The following is a 22,903-nucleotide window of genomic DNA, read 5'->3' on the forward strand; positions in this document are numbered from 1 at the left end:
GCATCACCCTTTCCTCTTCAAGGGAAAACCAACCCAAGCTCAAGAGGTAGCATACCACATGGTAATTCTTCCATCTGCGGTGCATGCAATGGATTCCCACAAATATCCGAATGAGCCCTCTCATTGGACCAATCTCCATGGCCGAGTATTGTTCTCTTTGGTAGTGAAAAAAAGGATGATAATATATTTGGAGATGAAAACATATTCGTTTATCAAGTTACCCATCATTTAATATGCTAGCACACGCATGCTAAATCTTCTAAATGTACCGATTATCACACGCCTCACCCGCAGTTACAATGTGTGGAAAGAGTTTCCCTCAAAATTCACAAAGTTGTCCAGTTTCTGATGGGATGACTAAACATAGAACATTGTGCAATGGATGGCTTAGAGTAGATTGATGTTGTGAGTGTCCTTATAGATATCATTTCATGTCTAGTAACTTATGTTCATTGATGCGGGTGATGTGTATTGTAAGAAGTGCAAAATAATTTCTCAAAATAAACACATAAAAAAGAAATAATTGAGGAATTTTTCCAGAAATAAAAAGGGGGCATTCCGAGAATTGAACTCGGGACCTCTCACACCCAAAGCGAGAATCATACCACTAGACCAAATGCCCAAATGTGGATACATATTTATACAAGTATCTTATGAATCATAATTCTTCCAATCTATGATAATGCATGATGTCAAAAATAAAGGAACTGTTGCTTGCCCACATCCGAACCTACCCCGCATTAAAACAAAATAGCACAAACATGGCAACAAAGCTAACAGATGGCGACAAAAAGTAAACCACATATATCCACAAAGGATCATCAAAGCGGGGCATGTGATTCCGCTTTATTCCCATTTGGATTAAGTGTTGATTTTTCTATGATGCCAGTATCTAGTCTGAATCTTTTGCATAGTTCTTTTGTCTAATGAGTTCGGTTCAAACGAAAAATGATAGTACTTATGTCTAGAAATGTTGGTTTAGTTTGTTGCTTAAAGAATTTTTTCCTTTTGTATTGCTTGATCTAGATGATGAACATTAACTATTGTCCAAAATAAGTTGTCATGACACATTTAATCTCAATAAATTATGTCATTAAAGTGCTCCACGGAAAATGGTAAATGTTTTGGGACTTCCATACAAATGATAAGAGCCATAGAGAATGTATCTTGTGAACACATGCTTAGGGTACACCTCATGCCCAAAAAGAAATCACAAATCTATTAGAATTTTTGGAAACTTTATCAGTGTATAGATCCAACATGCACTAGTGCAGTGACGTCCGAAGAAAACTGTTTTTACCCCCTTTCAGTGATGCAGTTTCAAACCGTCACCTTGCGTGTGTGCACGATAGCGCGGTGTCCATCACACATGCTACCAAAATTGTTTGTGATTGGGGGGTGCATCCAACACTATTCAATAAAAAGACTATGCGCAATTTGGATGAGCATGACACAAGGTTCTTTAAGAAAAAATGTATGTAATGCATGAGTCATTGCACAAATTAAAAACAAAAGAAAACCGTGTGTGATGTAAATGCCATCACATACAATTGGATCAAGAAAATTGTGTGCAATATGAGGGTGGCATATTGCTCACATTTGTACCACCCAAACTATGTCCAATATGTGATCTTAAAGACACGTTAATTAGTTCTAAAACAGATATACATTATTCAATTTACTATGATCACCTTTGCAAAAATAAAATAACAAAAAATGCACATTCAAAGTCCACTATATGATTCATTTTCAAGCTTCATCATACAACATATACAAGTACAAATGTACTATCTCATATTACACTAGAGCCAACACATACAACTTGCAATCACATCTAATTACGTCGGAAACCTACATTAGTCTCTTGTTGATCGATGATGTCAACTACCAAAACTTTTAAGATTTTTGATTCTATCTTATCCTGAAAAACCAAGAGAAAAAGGTTGTCGGGACCCCGATCCTAAGCCATAGGAATCCAGCCTGTAACACATCGCATCTCTTTGTGGTCTCACGCACGGTTAACTCAACGGCTGCAGCCTTACCTTAGCCGGGACCGTTTGCATCTTTTGACTCACGTATGCGATAGGTGTCGCTAGCAATCCAATGTCAAAGAACCCGGATCGACATGTCTAGTCATAAACCAAAGTGGCAGCTCCGCACAAGGAGAGGCATACATGACCCAACAAAGCAGGTGTCGGTCATCAGCGAACGTAGACGAGTCGTAGCAAGCTACAAGGACTCCATTACGTCGCGTGACATTTCCCCAAAGAGGACAGACACAGCAGCTAAGAAGGACACATGCCGGTCAACCAATGTGTCCGGAGCAGTAGCGGACTACCAAGGCTCGTTGGATCACAAAGGGGCATTTCCTTGTAAGGAGTGCTACTAAAGTTCACGACTAGGTATTCGAACCCCATACATATCAAGTATGACACACGTACGCATGGCATACCGATATGTATAGATACATCGATGGCATCACAACATAACCATAAACATACAACCTTTATTCAAGAGGCTCGGAAGAGCCTCACACATAATATTACACATTAAGGTCTCTCGACCATAATAGCAGTCATACAAATACAAGGCAGCGGAAGAGTTATAAACTGTCTGGGTACAGACAGTGCAACTAGAAGGCACATGGCCTGACTATACTACAGAGCCGACGTAGGGCCAAATCGTAGCTGGGACACCAGCTACTCGTCGTCGTCGATGTCTACAAAGAACCCTCCATTTGGGTCATTAGCAACCTCTGCAACATTTATTAAGCAAACATGAGTACGAAGGTACTCAACAAGACTTTAGGAGAACTAACTACTCATGCAAGGTATCAAAGAGTATTGTGGGGTTTCATGCGGAAAGCCAGCATTTGACTCGTGGCTAGACAACTTGCATTTTGAAATTAGTTTTGACAACTTGATTTCTCGCACACGAGTCCACTAACACCACAACAATACACTATCGTGGAATCATTCCGTCTCCATACAGAAATGCCGTCCACGACACTCACACTTATCTTCACAATTTTATGAGTAGCCATTGAAGTTATCCATGAACAACATATGTCTCCAAGTAGTCCATTTCCACGGACGCGGCTATTCAAATAGATCATAACCCTGCAGGGGTGTACTTCGTCACATACGCTTTCGCCACTTATCGCCATGTGCACATCATGCACCTCGGCAACCTTCAAGCGGAAGCCGAGCGAGGGAGTCGGCCACGACCGTTAACCACACCAGTACCTAGTCCAGGTTTATCGCCTATCTGAGAGTAACCCGTACGGAAGTCCGGCCGAGGTTTCCGCCACGGCCTCAAACGATGTGCGCAGGGTTCCCAAGCCCACCATCCGGGTGCCACTTGGTACACCGTGCCACTGCCTACAGCATCACGGTCCACCTCTCAGGTCAGCACCATGCACGGCCTCCAGCATTACTATAAACACCAGAAACTACTTGCAACTCCTGGACCGAGTACTACGCGATTAATAGGCCGAGCGGGGTCATATTTCAGGGCCCAGCATGTGGTAGTATCTAGTCTTGGATTACATACACGGAACTCAGTTCCTAAGGACGGTTCCAATGAAACAACCCGCCATGTACTCCTACACAGCCTTTCACCGGTACCTTTACCAAATCAATTTCAACACACAACCTTTGCTCACCGAACACATTCCACATTTCTGTTCATCTCCCAGATGACAGACCATACACAACTCTAAGCATAGCATGCATAGCAGGATAAGGCACATCATAGCTCAAGCAACTACCAGGTATGCTAGGTTGCAAGGTTCGGCTATTTACTGTGACAAGGTTAAGTCATGCAAAGGAAGTGGGTCCAACTATCGTGGCAAAAGCAGTTGTAGCATTTGATACTAATGCAATAAATAGGTGCAGGAGCAAGAACATAGGAGTTATCAGGATGATCAAAAGGGTTGCTTGCCTTGTTGCTCAGAGGAGGAACGATATCCGTCAGACGGATATTCGGTGGAATCCGGGGATGCGGAGCCTACCGAAAAGAATGGCAACATTCAATAACAATCATATGCACTCAAAATGATGCATGAGCATGGCATGAGAATGCAAGTGATAAGTTATTATTTTCAACATGTATTAGGTTTAGAGTTGATTTGAATCACATTCGAATAGCAATTCAAACGGGGTATTCTCGGATACCGGTTTAATTGATTCGACCTGATGCTCAGATCAACTTGGTGTTAACATGCATGAATGCCATGTTATGGTACTGAGTTGTAATTAGGGCAGTGTGTGATCATTGCATATATAATGAAATTTAAATATTTTTGCAAATTCCATTTATGAAGTGATCATAAGAATTGAATTATTCCTTATTTCACAATTTAGGGTTCTGTAACTTTTTCAATCATAGTTGAAAATAGCATAATCAGAATCCTTGAATTTTTCAGATACTTTTTCATATATAAATTATTTCATTGGAGTTACAGATTAATTTCTATGATTTTTACAATTTTTAGCAATTTCCTGAATTAGTTTTATACTGGAAATTCTATTTATTGCATCAGGCTGACGTCAGCAGGTCAGCCGACCTGTTCAGGTCAAACCTGACAGGGGGGCCCCACTGGTCAGCCTCTCTAGGACTAATCCCGCGCTGACCAGCCCCTAATTGGGGTTTGACCAGGCGTGGGGCCCTCTGGCAGCGACTGAGGGGAGGGCGATTACGCCCTAATGGTCGGGCACGTCGACGCCCACCGGAGGGTGGTCGCAGGCGACCAGACCCGCGGCGGAGGGCTCGCCGGAGGCGACCTAGACGGCGCTACACAGCACCAAAACGCACGCGGTTGGCAGCTACAGCATGCTCGCGAAGTGGCCGATCTGGCAGGACCAACTAGGGAGGCTAGGGTCGCCGGAAGAGGCGTCGGCGACGAGCCGGAGCGGCGGCCGAAGCTCGGGCGTCATCGGGGTCTTTGAATTAGGGGGATCTACGCTCGGTTCTTAGCTGCTACGGCATCTACGCGTCGTCCTGGAGCTTCTGGTGCCCTCGGAAGGACGAGGTGATCATCGGAGGGCTACCGGCGACGAGCGGCAGCGGCGGTCCTCGTCGGGCTCCGGTGAAACTAGAGCTAGAGGAGGGAATCGACGGGGAAATCTTAGGGAAAACGACCGCATGCTCACGGGGAGTGCAGAGCAGAGCTTAGATGGCTCGGGGAAGGCCTGGGGGCGACGAATCGACGGGAGAGGTCCGGCGGCCGGAGGTGGAAGACGACGGCGTTGCGGGCGTTGCAGGGCTCGAGGAAGCTTCGGCTTCTGCAGAGACGACCAGGGCGACGAGGCAGAGCTAATGGCGTGCTCTGGGAGGGGATCCTATGGCCAGGGGCACGGGCAGCTCGAACTCGAGCTCGGCTCTAATGGCGGCAGCAAGGAGGAGGAGGAGATCCGGGAGGAGGAGGAGAACCGAGGCGGGGAATGGATAGGGGAGGCTCTGGGGAGCTTATCCCCATCGTCGCCAGCGCGAGGCGGCGGCCAGGCAGGCACGCAGGTGCGTGGCCGCGCCGGAGGGGGCGGCGGCCACCTCCAGCTGCCTACTAACGCGAGGGAGGGGACGAGCGGGGAGATGGGCCGGGCCAGGCTTGGGCGACAGGTAAGTTTTTTTCCATTTTGTCTGTTTTTGTTTTTCTGTTTTGCTAATTATTGTTTTGCCAATTAATTCAGCTCCAAAACAAAAAGTAAAAACTATTTTAGACCTCCTGAAATATTTTATATAATATCCCCACCCATTTCCAATGTTTTCAACATTTTTGGAAAATTATAGTTTCTGATTTCAATTTTTAAATTTGAAACCAGTGGCTTTTGCATTTATTTAAAATGCTTAAAGTGTCAAGAAAATAGTTTTCTCCAATGCTCATTTACTTTCATGATTTATCAGAAAGTTTGAACATTTCTTGAGGCCATTTTGGGTTCATTGATTTTGAACTAGTTTGAGATTTTCATTAATTGAGATGGTGGCTAGGGTTTTGAGTTTTTTCCTTTGCCACTTTGTTGTTTTTGTTGAAACTTCTTAGATGCAAATGCAAAGAAAACATGAGCGCAATGCTATCTTGCTTAAGGGTTAGGGATGTGACAAAGGTTAAGGTCAAAAAGTAAATGATTAGATAAGCAACGGTTTGTGCCCAAGCTCATCTACAACTTCATTGCATAGACATTGAAAAGAAATACTACAAATTCAAAATTATCCAATTTTTTGCATGGTAGAGAATTTGGTATCTTGCTTAAGGGTTAGGGATGTGACAACTCACCCCCACTCAAAAGAATCTCGTCCCAAGATTTAGAAGTCGTCGGGAATAACGCAGGATATTCAAGTCGGAGACGATCCTCTCTTTCCCAAGTTGCCTCCTTTTCAGAATGATTTGACCATTGAACTTTAAGAAACTTGAGGTCTCGACGTCGAGTGGTACGCTCAGCTTGATCAAGAATACGCACGGGGTATTCTCGGTAAGAAAGGTTATCTTGTAGATCAAGCATTTCGTGGTCCACTTCACGGATAGGATCCGAAAAGCAACGCCTGAGTTGCGAGACGTGGAAAACATCATGAACCTTGGAAAGATGCGGAGGAAGTTCCAACTGGTAGGCAACTTCTCCTCGTTTGGCAAGAATGCGAAAAGGACCAATGTAACGAGGAGCCAACTTGCCCTTGATACCGAAACGATGGGTACCCTTCAAAGGTGTAACCCGAAGGTAAGCCTTCTCGTCAACTTCAAAGGTCACAGCCTTATGATGACGATCATATTGGCTCTTTTGACGAGACTGGGCTGTTTTCAACTTTTCACGAATAATGCGAACCTGCTCTTCTGCATCCTGGATCATGTCCGGGCCAAAGAGTTGCCTCTCTCCGGTTTCTGACCAATTAAGAGGTGTTCGACATCTTCGTCCATAGATAACTTCAAAAGGAGCTTTGCCCAAGCTTGATTGATAACTATTGTTATAAGCAAATTCGGCGAATGGAAGACACTTCTCCCAATTCATCCCGAATGATATAACACAAGCTCGGAGCATATCTTCTAGGATTTGCTTTACTCTTTCTACTTGACCACTTGATTGAGGATGGAAAGCAGTGCTAAAAGATAAGTGAGTCCCCATGGCATTCTGAAAACTTTCCCAGAAGCGAGAAGTAAAGATACTTCCACGGTCCGAGTTAATTTCCAGGGGAACACCATGAAGAGACACTATTCGAGAGATATATAACTCTGCTAGCTGGCTAGCTGTTATACTCTCACGAACAGGAAGAAAATGAGCCACTTTGGAAAGACGGTCAATGACCACAAAGATAGCATTATTTCCTTTCTTGGTCTTGGGAAATCCGGTAATGAAATCCATGCTAACTTTATCCCATTTCCATTCAGGAATAGCTAAAGGTTGAAGGGTGCCAGCAGGCCTTTGATGTTCTGCCTTAACTCGGCGACAAACGTCGCAGTTAGCAACGAACTCAGCAATTTTTCTCTTCATCCTAGTCCACCAGAACCTCTGGCGTAGGTCCTGATACATCTTAGTACTACCGGGATGAATGGTGAGAGGGGAATCATGAGCCTCCTTAAGGATTAACTGCCTTAGATGTGGGTTCTTAGGAACCCAAAACGATTCTGGAAGAACACCACACCTTGATCATTCATGGAAAATTCTTTAGCGTTTCCGCTAAAAATATTCTCCTTGATCCGTGATATACCTTTGTCACGCTTTTGGCCAGCTATAATTTGATCCTTAAGAGTAGGCTTCGCCACCAGGGTAGAAAGGAATCCTTGAGGAACAAAATGAAGATTCAACTTCCGAAAGTCCTCATGGAGATGTGGTTGACCTTGTTGTAGCATCAAATTGTTAAAATAAGATTTACGACTTAGTGCATCGGCCATAACATTGGCCTTCCCCGGGGTGTAAGTTATCCCTAAGTCGTAATCCGAGATCAACTCAACCCACCGTCTTTGCCTGAGATTCAAATCCGGCTGGGTGAAGATATATTTCAGACTTTGGTGATTAGTGAATATTTCGCAACGATTACCCAAAAGGTAATGTCGCCAGGTTTTTAGTGCATGGACCACAGCTGCAAGCTCAAGGTCATGTGTGGGATAATTATCCTCATGTGGACGCAACTGTCGAGATGCATATGCGATCACATGACGATCTTGCATGAGAATGCAACCTAATCCTTGTCGCGAGGCGTCGCAATAGATAACGAAGTCCTTAGAAAAATCTGGTGGTAGCAACACAGGTGCGGAAGTCAGGCGTCTTTTCAGTTCCTGAAAACTATGCTCACACTGTGGTGTCCACTCGAACTTTTTATCTTTCTTGAGGAGTTCAGTTAGAGGCTTTGCAACCTTGGAGAAATTCTCGACAAAGCGGTGACAATAGCTCGCTAGACCAAGAAAACTTCTAACTTGCTTAACCGATTCAGGTTGAGTCCAATCGAGGACAGCTTGAACTCTCTCGGGATTGACAGCAATACCCTTACCAGAGATTACGTGGCCTAGATAGGTCACTTCTGGTAACCAGAATTCACATTTTGAAAATTTGGCATCAAGGCGATGCTCTCGAAGTTTCATCAATACCAGCCTTAGATGCTCGGCATGTTCTTGTTCATTCTTTGAGTAGATGAGAATATCATCGAGGTATACTACGACGAATTTATCCAAATACTCCATAAATATTGAATTCATCAGCCGAGAGAAGGTGGGTGGGGCATTGGTTAAACCGAAGGACATAACGGTGTACTCATATTGGCCATAACGAGTAACAAAAGCCGTTTTTGGAATGTCCCCGTTCTTAATCTTGATTTGATGGTATCCCAACCTCAAATCCATTTTGGAGAAGACTGAGGATCCAGCGAGCTGATCGTACAGATCGTTGATCCTGGGGAGCGGATACTTGTTCTTTATGGTGACCAGGTTAACTGGTCGGTAATCTACAACCATCCGATCCGTTCCGTCTTTCTTCTTGACGAAGAGGACGGGACAAGCCCAAGGAGAAGAGCTAGGACGAATGAAACCCTTGCTCAAGGCCTCATCTAATTGCTTCTTATGTTCGGCTAGCTCTAGGGGTGCCATCTTATAAGGTCTTCTGGCTATTGGGACAGTTCCCGGAACAAGATCTATCACAAACTCTACATCTCTGTCAGGTGGAATTCCTGGCAGTTCCTCTAGAAAAACATCCGGGAAGTCACGGACTACCGGAATGTCTTCAAGTTCCGGAAGAGGGTTGGCATCTAGGGAATAGAGCTGGCATTTGGCAACTCGAGTAGAGACATTTACTATCTCACCCGAGGGATGGGTAAGCTGGACATTTCTAGAGTGAGTATCAATCTTGGCATAGTGAGCTGACATCCAGTCCATGCCCAAGATGATATTAATATCCGAAGATTTCAATGCTATCAATGAGGCTAGGAAAACTAGCCTATCTACTAGAATTTCATTATCATAGGTTATCCTAGAGGTTTTCCATTTACTACCAGGGGTTTGGACAACCAATGGGATTGGCATATCACAAAATGACATGTTATGCAACTGTGCATAACTTTCTGAAATGAAGGAATGAGAAGACCCAGTGTCAAAGAGAACGGACGCTAGGTGATGATTAACAAGAAGCGTACCCAGCATGACGTCGGGATCCTCTGCAGCTTCTTCTGCTGACACATAGTTCACATGGCCACGTACAGGAGTTGGCTTCACGTAGAACGCTTTGCCCGACTTGGCTTGCCCGACGGACTTTGCGGGTTGCTTGGCACCCACATTCTGAGGACACTCACGGGAATAATGCCCTGGTTCTCCACACTTGTAGCATATCACCTGGTTGGCACGTGGTGCAGCATTGCTAGCTGGACCACCATAAGCTTTTGTTGGAGGGTTGGCCTGATTCGTCTGAGGCGCCACGTAGGATGGCCTCGGAGTGTATCTTGGCGGCAGAGAACTGTTTGGAACCCACAGCCTGCATTTTGGAAACGCGGAACCAGAAGACGAGCCGAAGTCACGGGAGTGCTTCCTTGTGGCTTCGAAGTCAGAATGACCAGTCTCCGCACTGATCGCCTTGTTGACTAGGGCTTGGAAACTTGCACACTCATGGAGGCGCAGGTCACGACGGAGCTCAGGGCTCAGACCCTTATGGAATCTTGCTTGCTTCTTGGCGTCAGTAGACACCTCCTTTGTTGCATAGCGGGCGAGGTTACCGAACTCGCGGCTATAGGCATCCACAGACAACTTGCCCTGAGTGAAGGCACATAACTCCTCTCTCTTTCTGTCCATCAGGCCCTCTGGAATATGGTGCAGACGAAAAGTTGCGCTGAAGTCTGCCCATGTGGCCACTGGTGCAGCGGGACGCATAACTTCAAAATTCTCCCACCACAGATTGGCGGGACCTTCCAGGAAATACGTCGCGAAGGTCACCTTGTCGTCCTCAGACACATTCGCAGAGCGAATCTTGCATGAGATGCTGCACAGCCAGTCATCAGCGTCGAGGGGATCGACGGAATGATGAAACTTTGGAGGATTCAGCTTCACAAAGTCATTGAGGGACACTGCAGCATTCCTAGGCTGTCGAGCCGTATTCTGCTCAATACGCTCTAGCAGTCGGTTGGTCTCCCTTTTGTTTCTTTCTGCCTCAAGCATCACTTCTACCAGAGAAGGTGGGTGAGGCAGGTCTTCCTGCGACGCTTGACTACCTTCACCTTGCTCATGAGCAGGGGCACGGTTCAACCTGGTGAACACCATCCTGACAAACAAACTCATAGCTTAGACCAACATCCTATCAATACTAGCTATGGATTAAGAATGTACTGAACACACGGAATGCGGAAATGAATATCCAAACAACATGGTAACAAGCAACTGCTATATATACACCATGGTTCATACACACCCTTACATAGTTCAGTACAAACTTACCCCAAGAGCAAACTACTGTAATGGTGGAACTACTCATCAGAGGCTTACAAGCTTCCTATACATTATTTATCTAGGCCTCCGGAATTCATTTCACATTACTACCATACTTCACAAGTCATGCAGGACTGTGAACATACGGCTACTACCATACTATCCTTCCCCTCACAGCTCAGGCATCCGCATAGAACATCTCATAGAGATTACCTCCATGACCTGGAAGCTCAACCTGCGGATCAGGAAACACTCTAGCCTGAGATCCCTGGGATCCATAAGGACACGGATGTGGCCTTGGTCCCCTGACTGGTGGTAAGAGGGGTCCCCGAAGAGGTGTGACTCCTCCTATAGCTGGCCAGTCAACGTGAGCCGGAAGATGGGTTCTAACAGGGTTCAGCATCTCCATCTCTCCATACCCTGTCTGGACTACCGGTGCCAGCTACATCAAAGCTGTCCACAGACGGGCACGGGTAGCATAAAGCTCCATGCGGAGAGCACGAGCATCCCTGTCTCTGTTCTCTAGCATCTCAACAGTGGTCTGCAGAAGTGGATCCTCCATAGAAGAATCAAAATAGACTCCACTGAGGTATCCCTCTTCACTAGGCTGAGAGGCCGGAACATAACAGAACTCTGAATTCTGCAGCAGTGCATGTCTCGCTCTCATAATAGTCAGCATTGAATAGGCAGCATCTTGTACTGCCATGTCAAAAGTGACTCCCAACCCATAGGACTAATGGATTGGCTCCTCAGCTCCAGGGTAGTCTGGAAATACCCTAACAGTGCAGATGTACTGGCTCTGGTTGAAGTCTCGGTACTGTTCCTCCACTGTGTACTCGGGGTACCAGCGGTAACCGCACACCGACATCACCCTGACCAGCATGGCCGTATGACCCGGTACATCAATGCACCTGGTCAGACGTACCACCTGACGAGAAGGACGGCCAGGCATCTGTAAATAGAGAGTAATGCAAAAGCATTAGAGCTCTGAATGCAAAATTGGGCAGCATAACGACTGTAAATGCTCAAAACAAATTTTGAGACAACCCAAAATGAAATAGCGTCACCACTCAACTATCAAGTTCAACTCTCTGATCATCAACTTACTTCCTGCTTCCTAGGGATATCTCTCGACCCGTAGTCCTATAAGCTACCGATCGGAAACACGAGCCTAGGAGAAGATGAGAAATCTAGTCCTTAATTCCCGCGGAAAAGACGAGGATGACCAGGATAGAATAACTTGAGAAGAGAACAAGAGTCTTACGTTCCCTTCCACAAACAATTCCCTTATATATAACTAAAGAAATTCTAGACTCAACTTCGACCAGTTTGGCTTAGTAATCCTACAGTCAGTCAGGCTGTGATACCAACGCTGTCGGGACCCCGATCCTAAGCCATAGGAATCCAGCTTGTAACACATCGCATCTCTTTGTGGTCTCACGCACGGTTAACTCCACGGCTGCAGCCTTACCTTAGCCGGGACCGTTTGCGTCTTTTGACTCACGTATGCGATAGGTGTCGCTAGCAATCCAATGTCAAAGAACCCGGATCGACATGTCTAGTCATAAACCAAAGTGGCAGCTCCGCACAAGGAGAGGCATACATGACCCAACAAAGCAGGTGTCGGTCATCAGCGAACGTAGACGAGTCGTAGCAAGCTACAAGGACTCCATTACGTCGCGTGACATTTCCCCAAAGACGACAGACACCGCAGCTAAGAAGGACACATGCCGGTCAACCAATGTGTCCGGAGCAGTAGCGGACTACCAAGGCTCGTTGGATCACAAAGGGGCATTTCCTTGTAAGGAGTGCTACTAAAGTTCACGACTAGGTATTCGAACCCCATACATATCAAGTATGACACACGTACGCATGGCATACCGATATGTATAGATACATCGATGGCATCACAACATAACCATAAACATACAACCTTTATTCAAGAGGCTCGGAAGAGCCTCACACATAATATTACACATTAAGGTCTCTCGACCATAATAGCAGTCATACAAATACAAGCCAGCGGAAGAGTTATAAACTGTCTGGGTACAGACAGTGCAACTAGAAGGCACATGGCCTGACTATACTACAGAGCCGACGTAGGGCCAGATCGTAGCTGGGACACCAGCTACTCGTCGTCGTCGATTTCTACCAAGAACCCTCCATTTGGGTCATTAGCAACCTGTGCAACATTTATTAAGCAAACATGAGTACGAAGGTACTCAGCAAGACTTTAGGAGAACTAACTACTCATGCAAGGTATCAAAGAGTATTGTGGGGTTTCATGCGGAAAGCCAGCATTTGACTCGTGGCTAGACAACTTGCATTTTGAAATTAGTTTTGACAACTTGATTTCTCGCACACGAGTCCACTAACACCACAACAATACACTATCGTGGAATCATTCCGTCTCCATACAGAAATGCCGTCCACGACACTCACACTTATCCTGATAATTTTATGAGTAGCCATTGAAGTTATCTATGAACAACATATGTCTCCAAGTAGTCCATTTCCGCGGACGCGGCTATTCGAATAGATCATAACCCTGCAGGGGTGTACTTCGTCACATACGCTTTCGCCACTTATCGCCATGTGCACGTCATGCACCTCGGCAACCTTCAAGCGGAAGCCCAGCGAGGGAGTCGGCCACGACCGTTAACCACACCAGTACCTAGTCCAGGTTTATCGCCTATCTGAGAGTAACCCGTACGGAAGTCCGGCCGAGGTTTCCGCCACGGCCTCAAACGATGTGCGCAGGGTTCCGAAGCCCACCATCCGGGTGCCACTTGGTACACCGTGCCACTGCCTACCGCATCACGGTCCACCTCTCAGGTCAGCACCATGCACGGCCTCCAGCATTACTATAAACACCAGAAACTACTTGCAACTCTTGGACCGAGTACTACGCGATTAATAGGCCGAGCGGGGTCATATTTCAGGGCCCAGCATGTGGTAGTATCTAGTCTTGGATTACATACACGGAACTCAGTTCCTAAGGACGGTTCCAATGAAACAACCCGCCATGTACTCCTACACAGCCTTTCACCGGTACCTTTACCAAATCAAGTTCAACACACAACCTTTGCTCACCGAACACATTCCACATTTCTGTTCATCTCCCAGATGACAGACCATACACAACTCTAAGCATAGCATGCATAGCAGGATAAGGCACATCATAGCTCAAGCAACTACCAGGTATGCTAGGTTGCAAGGTTCGGCTATTTACTGTGACAAGGTTAAGTCATGCAAAGGAAGTGGGTCGAACTATCGTGGCAAAAGCAGTTGAAGCATTTGATACTAATGCAATAAATAGGTGCAGGAGCAAGAACATAGGAGTTATCGGGATGATCAAAAGGGTTGCTTGCCTTGTTGCTCAGAGGAGGAACGATATCCGACAGACGGATATTCGGTGGAATCCGGGGGTGCGGAGCCTACCGAAAAGAATGGCAACATTCAATAACGATCATATGCACTCAAAATGATGCATGAGCATGGCATGAGAATGCAAGTGATAAGTTATTATTTTCAACATGTATTAGGTTTAGAGTTGATTTGAATCACATTCGAATAGCAATTCAAACGGGGTATTCTCGGATACAGGTTTAATTGATTCGACCTGATGCTCAGATCAACTTGGTGTTAACATGCATGAATGTCATGTTATGGTACTGAGTTGTAATTAGGGCAGTGTGTGATCATTGCATATATAATGAAATTTGAATATTTTTGCAAATTCCATTTATAAAGTGATCATAAGAATTGAATTATTCCTTATTTCACAATTTAGGGTTCTGTAAATTTTTCAATCATAGTTGAAAATAGCATAATCAGAATCCTTGAATTATTCTGATACTTTTTCATATATAAATTATTTCATTGGAGTTACAGATTAATTTCTATGATTTTTACAATTTTTAGCAATTTCCTGAATTAGTTTTATACTGGAAATTCTATTTATTGCATCAGGCTGACGTCAGCAGGTCAGCCGACCTGTTCAGGTCAAACCTGACAGGGGGGCCCCACTGGTCAGCCTCTCTAGGACTAATCCCGCGCTGACCAGCCCCTAATTGGGGTTTGACCAGGCGTGGGGCCCTCTGGCAGCGACTGAGGGGAGGGCGATTACGCCCTAATGGTCGGGCACGTCGACGCCCACCGGAGGGTGGTCGCAGGCGACCAGACCCGCGGCGGAGGGCTCGCCGGAGGCGACCTAGACGGCGCTACACAGCACCAAAACGCACGCGGTTGGCAGCTACAGCATGCTCGCGAAGTGGCCGATCTGGCAGGACCAACTAGGGAGGCTAGGGTCGCCGGAAGAGGCGTCGGCGACGAGCCGGAGCGGCGGCCGAAGCTCGGGCGTCGTCGGGGTCTTTGAATCAGGGGGATCTACGCTCGGTTCTTAGCTGCTACGGCATCTACGCGTCGTCCTGGAGCTTCTGGTGCCCTCGGAAGGACGAGGTGATCATCGGAGGGCTACCGGCGACGAGCGGCAGCGGCGGTCCTCGTCGGGCTCCGGTGAAACTAGAGCTAGAGGAGGGAATCGACGGGGAAATCTTAGGGAAAACGACCGCATGCTCACGGGGAGTGCAGAGCAGAGCTTAGACGGCTCGGGGAAGGCCTGGGGGCGACGAATCGACGGGAGAGGTCCGGCGGCCGGAGGTGGAAGACGACGGCGTTGCGGGCGTTGCAGGGCTCGAGGAAGCTTCGGCTTCTGCAGGGACGACCAGGGCGACGAGGTAGAGCTAATGGCGTGCTCTGGGAGGGGATCCTATGGCCAGGGGCACGGGCAGCTCGAACTCGAGCTCGGCTCTAATGGCGGCAGCAAGGAGGAGGAGGAGATCCGAGAGGAGGAGGAGAACCGAGGCGGGGAATGGATAGGGGAGGCTCTGGGGAGCTTATCCCCGTCGTCGCCAGCGCGAGGTGGCGGCCAGGCAGGCACGCAGGTGCGTGGCCGCGCCGGAGGGGGCGGCGGCCACCTCCTGCTGCCTACTAACGCGAGGGAGGGGACGAGCGGGGAGATGGGCCGGGCCAGGCTTGGGCGACAGGTAAGTTTTTTTCCATTTTGTCTGTTTTTGTTTTTCTGTTTTGCTAATTATTGTTTTGCCAATTAATTCAGCTCCAAAACAAAAAGTAAAAACTATTTTAGACCTCCTGAAATATTTGTTATAATATCCCCACCCATTTCCAATGTTTTCAACATTTTTGGAAAATTATAGTTTCTGATTTCAATTTTTAAATTTGAAACCAGTGGCTTTTGCATTTTTTAAAATGCTTGAAGTGTCAAGAAAATAGTTTTCTCCAATGCTCATTTACTTTCATGATTTATCAGAAAGTTTGAACATTTCTTGAGGCCATTTTGGGTTCATTGATTTTGAACTAGTTTGAGATTTCCATTAATTGAGATGGTGGATAGGGTTTTGAGTTTTTTCCTTTGCCACTTTGTTGTTTTTGTTGAAACTTCTTAGATGCAAATGCAAAGAAAACATGAGCGCAATGCTATCTTGGTTAAGGGTTAGGGATGTGACAAAGGTTAAGGTCAAAAAGTAAATGATTAGATAAGCAACGGTTTGTGCCCAAGCTCATCTACAACTTCATTGCATAGACATTGAAAAGAAATACTACAAATTCAAAATTATCCAATTTTTTGCATGGTAGAGAATTTGGTGTGTGAGGTGCGCTCCAAATTTCAGATTATTTAGACATTTTGAGTAGCCGTCGGCAAAAAGACAAATTTGGGGTTTGTAAAAAAGTTAATTGTTCATGTATTTTTCTAACCCAAGTTGTCTATTTTGCTAACAACTACTCATATGTCCAAATGAGCTGAAATTTGGAGTATAACTCACACACTGAATTATCTATTATGTAAAAATTGGATTTTTTAATAGTTACTATTTGTTATGAAATTTTTGAACTTGCATACTCTATTATCCTACTTGAAATTAGTTCTTACACTAATTATGCATATTTGTTTCTCCAAAAGTATTGGAATAGAAAGTTCACGACTTCACAATAGAGAATTCTGTGATTAGTTTGATGTCTTGAGGAATCTTGATGGATGATGGGAATCAAGAATAAATTATATAGCTAAAGATATTGTACTTAGACATAAAAAACAAGATTCGATTAGTCTATCCGTCAAGCTAGCTAGTAGCCAGCCTGGTGGATGGATTCTTGGAAAGAGGGAAACTAGCTTACATGTCCACAAACTGCACCTCCATGACGCCACCTCCTGAGATGCAGAACATGTTGAAGCAGTTGTGCCGCCGAAGAGAGCTTCTAGAGTTGGACTGTCGCTTCGTGTTCGTGCTTGCATCTACACCCAACGACGATCCTCATGGCGTCTAGGCACCCGTTTCACGCACGGTCACTCAGCTTCGGGCACTGCCCGACCCTCAGCGTTCTGCTCCCATTCAGAGCGTGGATCACACATTGACTTCCCCATCAGCAATGGCATGTAAAAAGTGTGTGTCACATATGTGATTCTATAGGATTGATGCTTGCTATATATCTTTGTGGATGTGGTAGTGTACATGGTGAAGATATAAGGATGAGATAAGGCTAGAAATTTTTCTTGGGTGTGGAATGTGGACGGATGGATTCATGCCATGTCATCGATCCAAGGGTTCAATCTTTTCATTAATAAGAATTCACTACACAAATGTGTGTTGTCTTGTCATTTGCTTTTTTTTCCCTTACACATAAAAATATTGTGAAAACCATCCCAAATTTTTACTACAGTATACTAAGGTCATATATTGACACCATGCCAAGTTTGGTATTTATTAGATATCATTTTCTAGAATTAAAATACCAAGAAACTTCATTTTCACGGTTGATTCTTGTCACATAGATATTTGAATTTTATATTTATTTCTTATATGTGGAACACACACATACACTTAATGCCCTAAATATGACTTTTCAAATCACTTTTGTATAATGTTTTCTATAGTCATAGTTTAAACTTGAATGTATGTGGTAAATGACTGGAAATGTAGTTAATGACTCAAATATAACAAATAAGATCCGAAAAGTGCCAAATTTTAATATGGAGAATTCTATGGTGTATCTTAACTATCGAAAAAAATCAAGGTCAAATGACGAAGGAAGATATTAGTTTGCCACCAACTTGGTGCATTCACTCTCGAAATCATGATCGTTTCGCACTGATTGTGTGATTTGTAAATGATGTACATAAAAAATGTGAAACCTTCTTAAAAACTTACCATATCATAGTGAGGTCATATCATAACACTATGCCAAGTTTCATGTTTTTTAGACTTCATTTCTAATTTTTATAATTTAAAAACCAATAAACTCCATGTTCGTGGCTGATTCTTGCCACATATATATTATAAATTTATAATAACTTCTTTGCATGAAGTTTACAAATATACTCAATACCCTTAATATGATTTTGCAAATCATTTTTGTATACTGTGTCATGCACTCATAGTTCAAAAATTTCAATTATATCCATTACATGGCTAGAAATGTAGTTAATGACTCAAATATAACAAATGGGCTTTGAAAAGTGCCAAATTTTAACATGGAGGATTTTTATCATGAAAGTCATTATTCTTAGGAAAAGATAATAATTCCATACATCACACACTATTCCATATACGAAAGTGTGTGCGATGATAGACTACATCGCACACACAATGTATGCAACATACGTGTCCAATGCATCACACACGTTTGCATTTTTAAAACTGTGTGCAATGATGTACTACATCACCCACATACTTTTTTTCAATACATATGTGCATGGGATAACATATGGTCGCATTATAATAACTGCATGCAACGATAGACAACATCACACACACATCATTTATAAAAACTGTGTGCAAAGCATCACATTGGTTTATGTTTTTTTAAATGTGTGCAATAATAGGCAACATCACACGCATATTTTTGCAAAAATAGTTTTTTCGACATAACACACAATTATGTTTTCAAAATGTGTGTGATATGATGACATCGCACGCATTTTTTGGGGGATTTACGTCGCACACAGTTTGTTATACATCCCACAAAGTTTCGTCGAACGATCTGTGATACATGTGTTGTCTTAGGCCTTCCTAAAGTAGTCATGTATATGCACCTTGTTATAAGATTTCAAATCTGAATTAGGAACGGTTTACCGAAGCAAGTAATAGTGCAAGTTGTGAATTATAGCAATAAAAAATCATTCACTTGACACTTGCACTAGTAGAAAAAAGGCTTTTGGCACCGGTTCAGTTGGGCCATTAGTCCCGGTTCTCGAACCGGGACTAATGCTAGCGGGCGGGGTATTAGTCCCGGTTCGTATTACGAACCGGCGCTATTTCTTTGCTGTTTTTGTGAGAATTTTTAGGGTTTAGGGTTTTGCACTAAATTGGATGAGGCTATTTTACTGCCCCCTATTTTTCCATTTATTTGTTTTGGTCAATTTTTAATTCTTGTTTTGCACTAAATTGGATGATACATACTCAACAATAAAGGAAGAACTATATTGCACATCATCGTCACGAATATATTACACCATCTGATCCGTCGTGCTTTGTCGAACATATTTACAAAATATAGACACGAGTTACATGCACATATATGCATCTTTTTTACACTATATCATTTCATATCATTTGCATCGACGGGCAATAGTATTCTCCCTTGACATCTAGGACCTCTACATCTAAGAATCCAGCAATTTCCTCTTGAATTGCTCGTACACGTTCCTATGGTAGAAGACCGTCTCGCAACCATTCGATCTAATTTAAACAAGGGGTCAATATATATATCAATGAAAACGAACACAATTCACGGTAATAAAATAAAGCTGTGAGTATTGTTTATCGTACTTCGATTTTTTTATGTCCCGGGTTTTGCCCATGAGATGGGTCGACGTCTGCCGAATAACTTGCAAACACAGTATCCACATAAATTGTTTCCATGTTCCTGCCTCAAGCACTTTACGAGAACATAGTTCAATCAAAAACATAATCAAGAATTATAATGGTATTGAAACTAGAATAAAGAGATGCGCGGATCTAGCTAGTAGTTACTTACATCTATTTGTTTAAATGTAAGCTCTGACTTCCAATCACCTCGAGCCTTGGTGGTGAACCGTTTCCAAGCCCTGCCAAGAAAAGGAAATGAATAAAGGAGTTCTGTATTAATTCCTTGCTATCAGGAAATGAACGAGAAGTTGTCGATATAGTGCCATAATGATTGAAATTACCTCTGGAGGCATTCCTGCATGTTCGCCCATTGAGCGAGGGGTGTGCATTTCGGGTCCATGACTATTACTTGTCCCTCGTCAGGTATAATGATTAACAAAATAAAGTGGAACATGCGCGCGCATAACGAGTCAATTATACGTACACTTATAATAACATCGAGTAAGAGAAAATAGAATGTGTGTATAGTAACACTCACTTGAAGTTGTAAGGAAATAGTATTTCAATTTTGGTACTACAAAAGCTTAACCCTTGTATCAAGTTATTCTCTATCTCGCGGTGATTCGTTTCGAGACTTTGGTGATGATTGTAATATGGGTCAATGAACCCAATGTCATAGATTTGTCCTCTTTGGCATTCGAGAATCTTCATTCTGCAAAATTAATATAGTGATGAGTAAGATTATACATGCAAGAACGAGCTGAGTAAGACTTAATGACATAAATTAATAATACTTACAAACAATAGGCACTGATGATAGATTTGTCGAGAGTGTCTTGTTTGTATAACTGAAATAATTTGTCTAATTCAATCATTAGCACGCCTCGTCCAGTCCCGAAATGCTCGTCTTCATATGCAACGTAGATCCAGTTTTGCTGTTTAGCACATGCTTGCATGTACCAGTCATGCAATCTTCACATTTTGGTTGGTAGCTCGTTGACTAACTCAGGTTTGACGAGAGGAGACCCGTACTGGTACACGTATGTTATATATGTCAGCGAATTCCTGCAAATGGTCTAAGTACTCATCAATAGACGTGCCTTGAGCCTTGGCCGCTTCTCCGTATATTGCAACAAATTCCAGATCGATAGTAGTTGTTTCATCATTCCTTTGCTCGACCGCAGCTCCGCTCGAGCACACCTTTGTATCGGAATACACTTTGAGTGGGGGGCACGATTGGTTTTTCTGTTCTCTGGGTCGGGAACTAATTTCCTGCTGGATGTACTACTCTTCAACCGCTGTTTTTTTGCCTGAGTCGACTTGAGAATAGAGCATTCATAGTCTGCTGGCAACGGTGGCGGGGGATCTGCAAGGTTTTTCAGCATTTTCACGCATGCGGCATGATCTTCTGGGGTGTTCAGGAACTCTGGCTCTTTCGGCTTCTTCTTGTTAGCCACTTCAGCCTTCCACTATTGATGCTGGGCGTCTGCCCTCTTAACATTGTCCTCTCCAGTATAGTCCCAAGGTCTCTTCTCCATATCCTTATGAGGTACTTTTGGGAGGGGTGACAACTTACGTTTCGGTGATCGGAACCCCTTTCTGCCGCCACTATTAGCGGTGGTATGTTTCCACTTTTTGCTCTGATCCTCAGTGGATGGAGACGGCTGACGGGGTGGTGGAGATGGCTGACGGGGCGGTGGAGACGGCTGACGGGGCGGTGGAGACGGCTGCGCTAGAGACTGGTGAGGCGGCAAAGACGACGGTTGCACTGGAGATTGGTGAGGTGGAGGCGAAGAAGGATTGCTGCTATGAGGAGTCGGTGGGCTTGGCGTCCAATTTGGAAGCAAGATGTCCTCCTTTGGCCATACAACGGTTTGTTTCTTGACTTCTCCAAGTTTAGTCGAATTCCTATCTTCACCTGCAGGGTGGTCGAGCTTCCGTTCCTCGTAATCTTTCATCACTTCATCCACCGCGACAAGAGCATACCCTTCTGGAACAGGAGAGCAATGCCAAGTTGGATTATGTCCAATTGGTATGGCCATGCTGACCGACACCGTCAACCTTAAGTTAGCAACTCTCTAATATCATCCACTGGGTAGCGACGAGGAGGATCCGTCATCAGTGCATCATCACCGTCATCTTGGAGCTGCGTGGAAGCGACACTACTTTTCCGATTTGATGCAAATTCTATCATGAGTCGCTGAGATTGGCCGCTGCCTTGTTGTCTATCGATTTCATCATGGTGCAGCCGCTTTAGTGCTTCTTCTAGATTATGCAGACAGTCTGCCTCAGCCGCTTTTTCACGTGCCTCGTTTTCCTTTCTTCTCTGATGGCTTCTATCGGGAAATCTCTTCCTTTCCTCGGAAAATGTAAGCATCCACGTCAAGGAGCGTGGTAAGACTCGTGCTCGCCCTTTGTGTTCCTTATTCCCAAGGGAGCATGTGATCTCGTCGTTCTCTCTATCGGGTAAGAACTGTCCCTCTTCAACATCTTGTACTGCACGTCTAATCTCCTCGATGGGTAGGGGATTATCTTTGTGTCTTTGGTTATATATTGCCTTCCCTTTTTCGTGCAACAAGCCCCCACGCCAGTAAAACTAGTTTCTTCCCCGTTCGAGCCATCTTAAGGGCTCTGGAGTGATATTTGTTTCCAGAAATGATGCCTCAAGTGCTTCCCACTTAGCCATCTTACCGCCGTAGCCACCAAGCCCCATAATACGGTGCTACTTCTTCTTACCTGCATTCATCCTATTTGTTGCAGACTTTTTCAAGGCGTCCTCCGATTTCTTGTACGCCACAAATTCGGCTTAGTAGTCTTTTATCTTCTCATAGCCGTGATCAAAATCTGGGGTCTTATCTTTCAAGATAAAATCCTGGTGCAATCTTTTTTTCCAGCGCTGAAATAGACCGGCCATCTTCTCAAGAGCCCATTCCTTGACTTTTTTCTCTAGGGCCTCTTTTCTCCTCTTCATTTCATCCTCATTTGGCTCATCCTCATCTGGATCCACCTCTGGTGCTGGCAGGGTGAAATGAAGCATGAGCTTTCTCCAAAGGTTTTCTTTGGCTGTTGTGCTGACATATGAGACTCCTTCTTCCCTTGGCTTAATCCATTCTCGAGTGGTGAT

At 44.5% G+C, this 22,903-nt stretch overlaps 1 non-coding gene across 1 annotated transcript; it reads right to left on the reverse strand.

The window, feature by feature from the left end:
* Nucleotides 1-550: 550 nt before the first annotated feature.
* Nucleotides 551-622, reverse strand: TRNAP-UGG. The gene has a single exon. It is a non-coding gene; the product is annotated as a tRNA-Pro (tRNA).
* Between the last annotated feature and the right edge of the window lie 22,281 nt (nucleotides 623-22,903).

This window comes from Hordeum vulgare, chromosome 2H (genome assembly GCF_904849725.1).
Source record: "Hordeum vulgare subsp. vulgare chromosome 2H, MorexV3_pseudomolecules_assembly, whole genome shotgun sequence".
NCBI lineage: Eukaryota > Viridiplantae > Streptophyta > Magnoliopsida > Poales > Poaceae > Hordeum > Hordeum vulgare.